The sequence below is a fragment of the Lissotriton helveticus genome, chromosome 5_1 (genome assembly GCF_964261635.1).
Source record: "Lissotriton helveticus chromosome 5_1, aLisHel1.1, whole genome shotgun sequence".
Taxonomy (NCBI): Eukaryota; Metazoa; Chordata; class Amphibia; order Caudata; family Salamandridae; genus Lissotriton; species Lissotriton helveticus.
The window spans coordinates 1293282387-1293295699 of NC_136065.1; positions in this window are offsets into that span (position 1 = coordinate 1293282387).

Here is a 13313-nt window from a genome sequence, read left to right on the forward strand (position 1 = left end):
GTACCTTTATTTTTCAATTTGCTTTTTTAATGCAAGCATTACTAAATAAATAATCTGCATGGCCAAATTATCCTGATTAAGATAAATGGTAAGCCGGCCCAGGGGATAATGCGGGGGTGGGGTAATCTAGTCAAAGGGATGTGTCTGTAAGAATTTTCTGACGTATGATGGTGTCTGGCGAAACAGGAAATGGAGTGTCACCGGATTCCAAATGATGGTGCAAGGGGATGTCCTATGAAGCATTTTCTTTGAATTGAGTTCATCGAGCGGTCTTGTACGTTTGTATAGGGTATTTTTCATGTGAACGCTTTTGTATGATTCCAACTTTTCATTTATTAGTGAGGTCTCAAAGCTGCTGCTTTAAGAGTGAGGTGGCTTGGGCCTTTGTTTTGATCCTTGCAGTTAGGCAGACATAAGCCTTCTGATCTTCACAAAGTTGGTCCAGTCGGGAACAATTAGCATAGTCTCTCTGGTGGGACTGTCCAGTACAGGAAGGTAAGGACGCACGATGTTGTACAATGTGGAATAATAACACTCTAGACATTGAACTGACGTCAATGAGTTTACTGTAGGTCAGAAACTGTTTGTGTTGGGTTGCTAAAGGGAATGCAGTGGTGCAATAATGTGAGGGCTGGAGAGGATGCCAGCAGACAGTAACTTCACAGATTTGGCTAACTTAAATCAACAACTCCCCATTTAGTACGAAAGCAGAAAACAAACCTGTGATGCAGTCTTAGTGGAAGCAGCTGAAAATGTACATGTTCTGGCCATTAGCATCTGAGAGCTGCCTGCCTTTTGCCAATGGAAATTCTTTTTTTTCTGTTATGATTTTTGCAAAATATTTTTGTTTAGTAAGCAGCCAGGTAAATGTCTATTAATATAGATAGCGGTGAATGACGCACTATGCAAATGCAATTCCAAAATTATTTGTGTCAATGTGTTCTCAGTGCCATTGTGTGGCGTGTCTGGTTACTTGTCCATGTGCCATGTTATGGACTTTTGGAGCTCTGGGCAAGTCATATTTTTGGGCCTCCTATTCAGGAAATCCTTCCACCCAACTTCAGCTATTTCAAGCCTTCATGATGGCAAACAATATTACATTACTTTAAGCTTTTTCAAAATTCAGTTAATCAAAACACCCAAAAGCTCAAGCAGCATGGCGTTCCTCAGCCTAAAAGAAAGCTTCAACATGCCCTTTCCTTTTGTACTTGGAGCTTCAATATTTTTCTCATGTAACACCAGTATATTAGGTGGAAATCATTTTTCTGATTTGACTGCTTCTCCTTAAACCATCAAATTAATCACTGATACCTCAACTAATTAACAAATTGAACACTTGTAACATCGGAAAATGTGTTTTCCAATCATAACTTGAGCTTCTAAGTTGGCAACATTTCACTGCACCGTGGTATTTGATACCAGAAACTCCAATTGGCAAGGATGATCACACAACTGCAAAATGGTAAAAATGACTTCTTGGACATTTATCATCTTCTTTCTATCTTCAAAGTTCAAGACATTGCTGCAAGTATTTTTCAACAATGCTGATGAATGCAACCTTCTGAAATGTTTCTAACTTGTGGGCACTATTTTGTCCCTGGAGACTCCTTATGGATATTTTGAAAAGAAGAATGTGTTTGCTATGTGCGTAAACATAACATTTTTATATGAAACTTGGATACAGTTTTTTATCAGTATGCGTCATAGTTACATGAATTTTTTTTCTTCTCCAAATTAAAACACAGAAAGGATAGCTAGCTAGCTACTGGAAAAAATGCCTAAGCGATAGTGTTCCGTTAGCAAGGAGATGCAAAGATCTTTCCCCTTTCTGAAAAAGGTAAGGAACAGAAATGCCAACGTGTTCTCAAAGATCTGCAAATCTATATTCTCCATTGGCCATAGTGGAAAGTCTAATATAAAGGAGCACATACAGACAAAAAAGACACAAGTTGTGGGTCGAATCTTCAAGCAGCAACAGCAAAATTACCACTGTTTTGGGTAAGGCAACCCCTGGACATGCTGAACTCAATAGGGCTGCTGCTGAAGGTACATTAGAATATCATCTTGCTAAACATAACCACAGTTTTCGGTCAATGGACTGTACATCGGAAACTGTATGATGAAAAGTTTTGCTGTTCTCGCACCAAGACTGAAGCCCTGATTACAAAAGTACTGGCTCCTCTCGCAATGATTGACCTTAATTTTGACTTGGGTAGCATTGCTTGTATATCAGTGTCTATTGATGCTTCGAGTAGGAAATAATTTAAACGGATAACAATTGGGATTAGGTATTTCAAGTATTTTGAGGGTGTTAAGGTGAAAATTTCAGAGTTTACCTCCGTTTCAGGTGAAACACCTGCAATACTCTTTGAACAACTGTACCACGCCCTTCAAAAGTGTAATTTGCTTGAAAAAGTAGTTGGGTTTTGTGCATATAAATACTAATACAAACTTTGGGGGAAAGGTTAGAGCCGGCAAGAACAATGTTTTCTGCAAGCTTAATGAAGCTATTCCTCATAATAAAGTGCTTGGGATAGGTTGTGTAGCACACATTGTCCATAATGCAGTGCAGACCACTGTTGATGGGCTGCCAATGGACAAAGAATCTTTTGTGTTAAAATTGTACAAATATTTCCACATTTACACTGCCCGAACTGAACAACTGAAAGAATTTTGTGAGTTTGTTGATATAGATTATGAGTGACTCCTAAGTACAAGCAACACTCGCTGGCTTTCCCTACTGCCTGCAGTTGACAGGGTACAGCAATTGTCATGTTTTTCAAAAACCCTCTTGCTGAAATCTGGCTCTGGTTTTTGAGTAACCAACTTGCTCTTTTCAGTGACACAATAAAGGAGATGTGAAAGCAGTGTGCAAATGCCATAGATACTGCAAGTTACAAAATTAATAGGAAAATTGGAGGAAAGGAGAGATGCCTGCTTCATGGGCCTTAGGTGAAGGAGCTTCCTAAATTCCTCAAAGAGCAAGGACTCTCACAAGAAACAAAAATCTGTAACTCTGTATGTGCTTTGTACAATAGCAGTAGTGATTACTTGGAAGAGTGAGGGGCATTTTTTCCGACTTGAACTGTTTTTCCAGGATCCTTCTTAATGCTGTTCCTATCTGGGAAAATATTAAAATGTCTTTGTTATTTGAACAATCTGTATCAAGCACATTTGAGATGAATGAAATGGAGCTTTTTGATGAAATCGCCTATGTACAAAAATACACAGCAGATAGACTCGCCACATGGAATGACCAGAAGAAGACTGCAGAGGATCGGTTGGTGGAAATATTCACCCATTTCCAAACTCATAATATTACATTTAAGAACATTGGCCTGATGGTCTAGTTTGCATTATGTATGCCAGGAACAAATGCTCCAGTGGAAAGAATTTTTTCTATTATGAATAACATGTGGACTGATGAAAGAAACCAAATGGAACTGGAGACTCTAAAAGCCTTGTTGATCACAAGGGTCAACTTTGAACAAAGCTGCAGTGAGTTCCACAGTCTGTTAATGCAAAACAAAATGGTGCTGCAGCAAATCCATTCTTCAGATAAGTACTGTGCAAAGCAACAATAGGCCTTTTACATCAAACAGCATTTTTAGCTGTCGTTCAGTTTGGTGCTACTTTATGGATTTTTACCCTGTGTATATAATTCTTCAATCAAAAATGTCTTTAAATGTGAAAGTCTTTTTAAAATAAACCAAACATTATTTATATTTCAGTTAACTGTGCTGAATGTAGGGGGAGTGCTTTATGGGGAGGAGTATTCTACAAACAGCAGGATCTGATTTCGATGACTACAGTACATATACACACACATATATATATATATATATATATATTTATTTATTTATTATTTTTTTTTTTTGAAGAAGCCTAATTGGTGAAACGCGTCTGTTGTCTTGGGGGCAGGGGATCTGCCAATAAATCTTTTTTTTAAATCTATAGCTCAAGAGTGCCGTCTGTTTTCGTTTTATATAACGAGCATGTTCGAGAAATATATATATATATATATATATTCACTGAAAAAACCATAGGTTATAGACCATATATAGTTAGGAATTAGCATTTAAAAAACCTTATTTTACTCACACAAAACCATTGAAATTCCATATATAGTTAGTTGCACTAACTATATATCGCGCACCCGCAATCCACTGCTGATGATGTCACATATTACATCATTCATGACATGGTCAGTGACATCACTGATGACATCACTGATGACATCTCAAATGACATCACTGATGACATCACTGATGACATCATCCAGTGACTGTGTGTTTCTGTAAAGTTTAAATATGTTTTACATATTGAAGAATGAGTAGATGTAGAAGTGTCTGGATGAAGGATTTAGTAGGTGCGTGACTGACTGTATGAGTGAGTGATTAAATGTGTCTCACTGAGTGCATGGGTTAGTGACTAAACTGTCTTAATTTGTGCATCATTATGTCTGTTGTTCTGTAAACTGCTGCATGTGTTGATCAGTAGCTATATGAGTAACTATATGGGTTATTGATTGATTGCCCAAATATTTGTATGGGAGACTGAGTGTGTGTGTGGCTGGCTGGGAGGTGTGTGACTCTGTGCAGATCAATGTGTACTTGTATCAATGATTGTATAAGAGAGTAATTATGTGTTAGTATATGTTTCAAAATGTAAGGTGCTCTATGTTTAACTGTATAGATTAGAAAATGGAAGTGTGATTGATTCTTTACAGGACTGACTAGGTGTGTGAGTAACTCCATGGATGAGTGACAGAGTGTGAGAGTCTGTATAGGTGTATGAGTGCATATGATAGTGTTGTAAAGATGAGTGATTGTATGTATGAATGATTGTATGGGTAAATGAGTGAATGTGTGTGTAAACATAGGAATCACTGAGTGCGTATGTAGTAACTAGTATTGGTGTGTCAATGGTTTCAAAAATTATACTCTGTATTTAACACTGGGTGTAACAGAGGTTATATTAAAGTGTGAAGAGATGCATTGTATTGTCACATGAATGATATCATCAGTGATGTGGTCATTGATGTCAAATGAGATGTCATCAGTGATGTCATCAGTGATGTCATTTGAGATGTCATCAGTGATGTCATCAGTGATGTCACTGACCATGTCATGAATGATGTAATATGTGACATCATCAGCAGTGGATTGCGGGTGCGCGATATATAGTTAGTGCAACTAACTATATATGGAATTTCAATGGTTTTGTGTGAGTAAAATAAGGTTTTTTAAATGCTAATTCCTAACTATATATGGTCTATAACCTATGGTTTTTTCAGTGAATTTTCAAGGTTTTGTAAATGCTAATTCCTAACTATATATGGTCTATAACCTATGGTTTTTTCAGTGAATTTTCAAGGTTTTGTAAATGCTAATTCCTAACTATATATGGTCTATAACCTATGGTTTTTTCAGTGAATTTCAATGGTTTTTTAATAGCAAATATCATAAGCTGTCGAATGTCAAGTACGTGGTAAGAATTTTTTTTTTCGTGTTTATGCACACTGATCTGCTTTGATTGCTGCCCCCCACCCCTCATTTCTATTAGGAGTACTCTCTCTTTGCAGATAATGAAGGGTAGTTAACGCAGCCCTTTCCCCCTTTGTAATCCGTCGTGCCTGCTTCTCTCTCCATTTGATTGATTGTTCTCTTTGGTTCATTCTCTATTTACAAACAAGCACAGAGTCGCAATACTCTGTTTAGTCTTTGCAGATAGCGAAAAATCGTGTAAAAAAACAAAAGGAATCGAGCAAAATCAGTAGGCCACTAATGGGATCTCTTTTGACCTCGCTAAAATAGAAACATTAGGAACAACCTGTTGAAAATAGCAATGCGTATGTATATAAGCGGCGTTCATTTGTGTTCACAGTACCCCTTGTTGATTGTTTCAATCGAGCATTGAATTGTTCGAAGTTAATTCTCTTAACGATCTTCTCTACCTGCAAACGAGGAAGAATAGGAATATTCTATCTCCCTTTGCAGATAGTGAAGGGTAGGTAACGCAAGCCTTTAACACGTCGTACCTATTTCATTCCTCATTGATTGATTGATTGTCCGAACATTGACTGTTTGGGAATTAGTTCTTTTTGGAGGTATTCCCTGTTTGCAAATAAACGTAGGAAAATCTTTGCAAGTAGTGAAAGGGTACGTAATGCGGACCGTTCTCCCCCGTTGTAATCTGTCATGCCTATCTACTCCCCACTGATTGATGCACCTTTTTCACCCGGACCATTTACTAGAGATACGTCATCTGGCCCGACCAGAGAGCACCCCTAGTGAAAAGGACATATGCAATAATAACGAAGTGATCACTGTATCCTGTTAACAGAAACTTTACCATGAAACAACCTGGAAAGAAAAAAATAGGAAAACGAAAATCAGTAGGCCACTGATGAACATGAACTTTTATTAAACAACGAACAAAGAAACGATAACATAACGTAATGATAAAACCTATTAATGTCCTAGAAACAAGAAAACGTTAAAATATGCCAGTGGTGAGAGACCAGAAAAACAGTAAGAGAAACCAAATCACCCCTCGCTGTCCCACCGCCTGCCACGCCAAAAAAATCGATAGACTAGGGAAAATGCAAGTCAGTAGAACATCCACCCCCTCTCTGGAAACTTCCAAGGTGGGGCAGGGTTCCGGCTACGCCCAGCCGGGAGCAGCCCATATAAGGCAGGTCCTGCTGCCACGCCTCGGCCAGGAGATCCTAACGTAGGGTGTAGCCGGAGGAGAGGCCGAGACCAGCGGGACCCGGCAAGGGGATTGCCTTTACAACGCTGAACAGTTGCAGGGGGGGGGAATGTCTCCTCGACCCTCCCCTCTCTCTCCCAGTCCGGCCGCGGTGGCCCTTGAGAGTTGCAGGTAGTCCCGCCACATGCTCTTCCGGTCCGACCACCAACGGTCGGGGGGCCGAGGCCGACGGGATCCGGCTGCAGCCGATAAACCAAGAAACCCGTTCATGGGGCCAGAGCCAGGGGCGTCCGGCCGACATCCACCGGAAGCCCGGCCCGAAGACGGACGGGACACTTCTTTCTTTTATAATGGCTGCGACAACACTGGGGGGGGATGTCTTGCACATGCCTCCGACCCCCCCCTCGTCCTCATCGCCTGGTCCGGCCATAACAAATCTCAAGCGAGACGCCGTGGGGTGCACTGGGAGGGAGAGACGGTGCGAACAGGCCTCTCCCGCCTCCCCAGGTGGAGACTTCCCAGCTGCACCCTCAGCGCTCCAGGCGGTGGCATCCTAACAACTACAGTGCTGCACAGTTTCGGAACGACCTAGATAACGGTTCTTCCACTGTGGCCATGCTGCAACGTCTCGCCCGGCAGGGTGGAGCCCGTCCGCTCATGTGACCCCGCGATCGCCGGTAGCTGCCGAACTCTCAAAATGGCGGTCGACCTGGCAAGAGCGGGCCCAACATAAAGAAATGGCCCGGTCACTGGTTGACTCCACCACCGTAGTCCTCCACGACCTTGAAGATTCTAGAGGAGCCGCGGGAGTCTCCGACCCCCGATGGGGAATGACTGCCATGATCGCCCGTGGAATGACGAAACTGTATCCGCGGGACGTCGGCGCTCCCATGCTGGCGCCAGCCTCACTTTGAATTACTACAATCCTGCAGACCTCACTTCCGGTGAAAGCACAGTGTGACCCGGTAGGAAAAATTATTGCACCCCCTCCCCTTTTTGACTGATAGTTCAAACCACCGATCCTTTCCTTTGCCCTTTTAACGGAACTTTGGACTGCCTCCCCCTCTTTTACATTTTCTAGAGAAAACAAAACACTAACCACTACATTAGCATAGCAGTTGACACCAGAACTGTTTTCAAATTGAAAACCAACAACATCTTCAACAGAATCCTTTTTGTTTCTGCTGTGACCCTGCTACAGCACAGGCGTTGTCCCCAGCAGTAATTCTGCAATGCCGGTAAGAATAGCTGTGGTGCCTACTGGACTCACTCACCCCCGCGGCGCCCCACGCCGTTTTTTGCTGGGCGGCAACTTACTAGACATCACTTTCGTGCCATCTAGATTTCAGCGCGTTCTGCTGCCTTGGAACTATTCGCACAACAGACCGCTACTGACAAGAATATTTCATTATTGGTGCTGTCAATTTCAATAAATCTATTGGATAATTAAAAAGAAATTGCCACGGTCTCTTCGTTGTTTAAATGTTTTTACTGTTTTTGTTTTGTTGTATATATTTATATGTTATTAAAGTTTTATATTCCTACTACTTTGTTGGAGTGCTATATATTTTTAATGTGACACATAATTGTAAAAACTTTGTACAAAGAGTCATTCCTGGAATCTTCCGCTTCAGGCTCGGTCCCCTCCCCAATCACAATACAGGATGGTTTTCAGATAGTAGGAACACGTGTGGTGTGACGGATCTCATCGAGTGTGGGCCTTGATCTACTATAACTCCTTTGAAGAGGGGTGATTCTTTACAGCTGGGGCCATAAACTACATCTGCAGGGCTAGCTGATAGCCTGGACAATCGGACACAGAGAAAGAGGAGTGTCAGAGGGTGCGGTAGTGAATAGGGCGAAAGGGAGGTGTCGGGCGGGCACAGAGTGTGATTCTCAGGGAAGAGCAGCGCAGATGGGGGGAGGTTTATTGCCCATGCATAAGACAGAGAGCGGTGGTGACCAGTGCCTGGGGGAGATGCTTACGAGGGTGAGGAGCCATGCTACGAATCGACAGCGTGCAGAGAGTGGGTCTGGTCAAGACATCTAAAATGGCTGCCGTGCACGACAAAAGTGTGGCATTTCAAAAAAGGCAAGATGGCGCAGACAATGTTTTTCAACACTTCCTCATTTCCTTCGAATCGAACGTTAACAGACGTTGGGGCATATTACCAAAGTTAAGCGATATTTATCGCTAACGATGCTTACCAACCAATTTTTTACCACTAAGCATCGTCAGAAATTATCGAAGATAAACCTTACTATTATCAAGGTTTATCGCAAATGCGATAATAAACGGCCGCAATGCATGAATATCGCTAAAAACTCAGCGATATTCATGCATTACCGAGCTAATACTCTTAGCCATGTTATCCACCTCCCATTGGATAACATGGCTAAGAACTGCTCAGGGCAGGTGTTACTTTTTGGAGATATTCGCGCTTAGCGCGAATATCTCCAAAAGTTGGTAATAGGAGATAGATATCTTGCATGTTGTAATGCAAGTTATTGTGGTATATGGAACTCATACCATAATCTCTCAGGAAAGCAGAAACTGATCCTTTTGGCACCGCCTAAAAAGGCCTAGGGGGTGAGGAGTACTCTACTTTGCCCCCTTTTCACGTTCCGAACTATTTTATTTTACTCTCTTCTGTAATTACACAAAATAGCAGCGATAAGATGCATCGGAGACACACAGTGAGAGAAAGGAGGCCGGAGATGAAGAAGACATGTCAAATACACATTGGAGATAATATAGTGGCAGAAGGGAAGTAAATATGAGTAAACTTACCATGTAACATAAAAATGTTGCACTCTATACTATAAGTCTCATTTTATACTACAATCACTTCGCTACAACCTCATAAATTAAAAATAAAAATGAATAATGTCTCAAACAATTTTTGATTTCTAAATATAAATTTATTCTTCAGAATTTTCTAAATTTGAAAGAACTAGTAACATGTCCTCATCAGCAATGTCCTCATTAAAAGTCTCCAATGATGATTCTTGTAACTCTATGGTCTCCAAACACTCGATAAATTCGCCATCAAGAGATTGATCAAAAAAATCATTCAAGTCATCTCCTCCTTCTGACAATATTTCATTATTGGTGCTGTCAATTTCAATCAATGTAGTGGAATCATTCAAGTCATCTCCTCGTGACAATATTTCATTATTGATGCTCTCAATTTCAATCAATGTAGTGGAATCATTCAAGTCATCTCCTCCTTGTGACAATATTTCATTATTGGTGCTGTCCATTTCAATCAATCTAATGGAATCATACAAGCCATCTCCTCCTTGTGACAATATTTCATTATTGGTGCTCTCAATTTCAATCAATGTAGTGGAATCATTCAAGTCATCTCCTTGTGACAATATTTCATTCTTGGTGCTGTCCGTTTCAATCAATCTAATGGAATCATACAAGTCATGTCCTCCTTGTGACAATATTTCATTATTGGTGCTCTCAATTTCAATCAATGTGTTGGACAATTCAAAAGAAATTGCCACGGTCTCTTCATTGTGAGCCATTTTATTTTGAAATTGCTTGCTGTAAATTGCAGAAAAAAATAATCACTTTCATTTATCGTCTTTAGTAATACATAATATAAAACTAACTTTATCAAGTATTTAGTATAACAGAAGGACTGCAAATAAATAACAGAAAACATTTTTCAAATTATCTTCAAGTGTACAACATAGTTCCCCATACAAATTAACAACTCACCTTTTTAAAAGTAGCAGAAGTGTTAGTACTGTGTAAATCAAACACCAGAAATTCACCACCAAAAATTCCTCACAAATGTACCTCAGACAGTAGTATCACAAAATGGCTGTGGTTTCCTCTCATTTGACATATATACATAACCAATTAACTTTCATCACACACAAATACAAAACCAAAGTAACATTTTAATTGGTTCTAAATTTCAACACTTTCAAATGTGTTTTCCCCATGCAATTTTCCATAGGACATTTACATACGTCTACAGCCTGAATGGCTGAACGGAATTACACCAAACTTGGCAAAATGGTACATCAAACCTAAGAGGTCAGGAAGGATCTACTATGCCCCCTTATGGTCATTTCCCCCTTCGCTTTGGCCTCCTCTTGTCTCTCAATCCTACCGAGGGACAAGATGGCGGCCGCTACGGACTGTTTGGAATGTTGACAGACGCCGGAGAACCAATCAGCTTCGCAAAGCTCCGTAACGCGAAAAGTACGCGAAGCGGAGCGCTGTTACAGATATATATCTTTTTTTCAACGTTAATTTCTCAAAATCCACTGGAGCACATATATTGAGACCTAGCAAAGGCACATCGGGCTACCAGTCCCTAATATTTTGCCAAGTTTCGTGCAAATCCATTCAGCCGTTCGATTATTATTATTTTGGTTTTTTTTTGCCCCGCGGGGCCCTTTTAAAACCTCCACATCAAACCTAGGGGGTCAGCGAGGATCTACTATGCCCCCTTATAGTTATTTCCCCCTTTGTTTTGACCTCCTCTTGTCTCTCGATCCTACCGAGCGACAAGATGGCGGCCGCTACGGACTGTTTGGAATGTTGACAGACGCCGGAGAACCAATCAGCTTCGCTTCACAAAGCTCCGTTGCGCGAAAAGTCCGCGAACCAGAGCGCTGCCCGGTCCGCTGTTACAGATATATATCTTTTTTTAAACGTTAATTTCTCAAAATCCACTGGAGCACATATATTGAGACCTACAAAAGGCACATCGGGCTACCAGTCCCTACAATTTTGCCAAGTTTCGTGCAAATCCATTCAGCCGTTCGGGCTAAAAGTGAGGCCAACCGCCCTATGGAAAACTCAATGTTAAAAACACGTTTTGGGACCCCCCTTTTTTCTCGGCCCCCCCTTGACGAACCCCCCCCAAATTTTCAAGGGCTGCTCAGAAACAAAATGTGCCATTTTCCTGAAAATTTCAGCCAATTCCGTCCACAAACGCCAAAGTTATTAGACATAGAATTTTCAAAAAACCCATAGAGAAAAAATCCTAACTATATATACCTACTGGCGACCGCCAGTAGGTAATATATAGATATATATATATATATATCTATATATTAAGCTCCAAATTTCTTCAGTTCTTATGAAAGAAATATCCGCACTCACAGGGTCAATTCATCCAGGGTTGCTTTATTGCAGACAAGACAGACGCCCTCGCGTTTCGGCAAACAGCCTTTTTCGATGTCAGTAGCCACTAGACATCGGCATGTTTTTAAGCAATATCAACATAGTGAAGGGAGGACTACTGGTTGGCTGACATTAACCAGCGCCATCTTAGAGTGGTGTGTTATTTGTTTTATAGATGTAATCATCTCCTTGTTTGCTAAGTTAAAAAAGCATACAACTTAAACCACACAAAAATCAGAGTAGTAGGAATAATGCATTGCAAATTATTTGCGATAATATCCCTAGGCAGTTCATAATAATCAAACTAAGCCTAATTACTCGATATTTTTTCTCACAAAATTAAGCCGTGTATCGGCAATTGTCCTTCCTCAACTGTTATTCTTGTCTGTTATTCAAATCAACTCAACCCACTAATATTTACAGTTTCTCTATACATTAACATTTTCTGTAGCTTATATCAAATTTTAAAGCTTTTACACTGAGTTACTTTATAGCAAAATCATGTCATTACATTTGCATACTTACAGACGTATCAAGGTATCCTTTCATAACCTCTACTTGATTTTAAAACATCAAATGGTCTAGTACCAAACCATAATTGAAACCAAATTATAGATCAAAAACTATAAGATTCAAGACTTAGAGGGTTCAATGTGTCAGTAACCAATATTTCAAGTCCATGGTCAGTTATCCTTCTATACCCATCTATATACACATATATTTACACAGATATACATATGTACAAACTTACACTCATGTCAAATGACAATCTCATTAGTAAGGCCTTCGATACTTGGTGTGATGTTAAGATTTCATTACACACCAATATGAACCATCAGGTCCTCGCCACTATTCAAACCCCATGGTGTTTTTGTATGGAGGTCAATAATGTACCTCGATTCCAATCTGCGAAGTTTCTTGAGCCTATCCCCCCCTCTGATGTTATCGGGAATTAGATCCAATCCATAACACGCAAGCAAGTTCCGGTCACTTTTGTGATGTTCTGCAAAGTGTCTTGCGACAGGGTATGTCTGGTCCACCTTGTCTATGGCCCTCATGTGTTCTAATATCCTGATTTTAAGAGGGTGCACCGTACTGCCAATGTAACGCAGCCCGCATGGGCAAACGAGACAGTACACCACATACGGGGTGCTACAGGTGATGAACCTATCGATTCTCTTGACCCTGCCTGTGTCTTGGATCGTGTATGTAAGCGTTCTCTTGCTATTGCAGCATGCCTTACATTTGTGACAGGGGAAAAAACCCTTCATGCTTCTTAGGGTGTTAGTTTTGGGGATAGCTTTCTCCAAGTGGCTCCGTACCAGTTGGTCTCGAATAGACCTGGCCTTTTTAAATGTGACCAAGGGAAGGGTCGGGATATCCTCACCTATTACATTATCCGCTTTGAGGATATGCCAGTTCTTTCTTAGCATGTGTTTTAGGT